This window comes from Aptenodytes forsteri, unplaced genomic scaffold (genome assembly GCF_000699145.1).
Source record: "Aptenodytes forsteri isolate BGI_AS27 unplaced genomic scaffold, ASM69914v1 Scaffold325, whole genome shotgun sequence".
Classification (NCBI taxonomy): Eukaryota; Metazoa; Chordata; class Aves; order Sphenisciformes; family Spheniscidae; genus Aptenodytes; species Aptenodytes forsteri.
In genome coordinates, this window is record NW_008795575.1 from 2,804,026 (window position 1) to 2,806,014 (window position 1,989).

The following is a 1,989-nucleotide window of genomic DNA, read 5'->3' on the forward strand; positions in this document are numbered from 1 at the left end:
CGGGCGAGCCGGGACGAGCCGCCCCGAGAGGCAGCGGGCAGCCGGCTGCGCTCCCGGCGCCTTCCTGGCCCGGCTGCTCGGCTGGGTCCGCCCGGGAGGGCGGGCGAAAGTCCCACCGCTGGGCTGAGGGAAGGTTTGGGGTGGGGAACGGAGACGGAGGTGCCTGAAGGGCATGACCCACCCAGACAAATCTCGGCAGCTCAGCAAAGGCAACCCAGCGTAGGAAGAGCATTTAACAATTCCTGCCATTGTGTGAGGTTTCTGGCCAGCGACCCCTCAGACAAGTAAGTCACGAGCTGTGCTGTCTGACAGAAGGAAAAAATATCAGCCTCCTTGTGCAGGGTATACGGGGCAAAGAGGGCAATGGGAGTCACCCTCCTTCCATCTCCCTTCTCTGGCCTGCAAGGACACTCTGTCCTTCTCTCACCCCATCCCCTGTGGCTTCAGAACATTGTCTTAAGCTAAATCTTCAGCAAATCTTTCCTAAGCAGAATTAGAAGCTGTTTGGTTAAACTCCAAGCTGTTACGATAGGGCTGAAGCTTAGCTTATCTCAGTTACTCGGTACCCAAAGCTCCTGAGTTTTACTTTTTTCCAAGTGATTGTTCAGCCACAAAGCAGACTTCCTGGTAAGCCACCCCTGATTCTGTCACATTGGCTCAAATAAAAGGCTGAAATGATTCTCACAGATTCCCCTGGTACAAGGTCACAGAGGAATGGCTTACACCACAGCAGAGAAGACTGAGGGATCAGGTCTTATACAGAACATATAAACAAGTGCAAAGCACTTGTTTAAACAAATAAATGGTGTTTGCGGTTATCACTAGCGTGTTCTTTCATTGGTGCTCTTGGCATTTACCAGAAGCGGAAGAGGAATCCTTCTGTCCTACATGAGGTTGTTTGAAGTCAAAGCAAAGGCTCCATGAACAAGCGCTGTAGTCACACGGGATTTACCAATTCAACTAGTGCAACAGTACCAGCTATCTTTCCTCACTACATCTGGGAAGGCTATTGTGTGATTTGGTCTAGCAGGACCTGGCACTACCAAGCCTGATATTTCGTATTCCTGTGAAGGGGAAGTGAGAGAAAACAGGTGAGATTATGCTCTTCAGGTACCCAAAGGTCTCATGGACCTAGCGAACAACTCAAATTTTCTCTACAAAGTAACACCTTCTTCCAGAAAGTCAGAGTCAACAAACTCTTGGGACCGGTGTCCTGCCTGGAAATAAGAACTGCTATCAATATCATAAAAATGTAGTAAGAGGAAAACATAAAACAAAGCAAAGAGAGTAGTTTTGCTCACCATTTTTCTGTCCCAGAATGTTTTCTCTCTTTTCCCCCCAATTCATACATACACTATTGCTGCCTCTTTCCCAAAAGCTTTTACTGTCTCTGTATCAAAAGAGGATTATTTGGTGCATTGAGTATTCAACATGTTCTCTTACAGTATTGTTGTGTTCAATGAGCTTTGCTCATCTGAATGGACACTCACTGCATAGTCCACTGGTTTAATTTGCTGCTTTGGAAACCTAAGCAGGTTACAGCATATTTAGCTATGTGTCTGTTCTTATGTGTCAAAGATAAGGTTTCTGAATGCCATTTTTAAAAACAAAATTATTTCACTTCAGTAGCTTTCTCTTTTCAGTGGTCTCTTCTTTTTAGTCTTGGATATTTCAACTCACCTTCTCCTTGCAATGAACAAAGCCTGGATCTTCACCCCAAATCAGCAAAGCTCCATTGAACAAGAATTTCTATTTCTTCTTCCAGTAAGGACTTTTTTTAAGCTGTTAACAATTTTAGCATGTTCGATCCTCACTTTTTTTTTTGCCCCTTTCAAGAGTTGTCTTAAAAGCAATATTTAGATTTTTGTAAACTATAATATTCTTCCCATGAAGAAAATAGAAACTAGTCAATCAAGGGAGGATATGAAGGAGAACAGAAATTCACAACACACATGGTGTAAAAAGACAGTCTCCCATTTGCAAGCACTA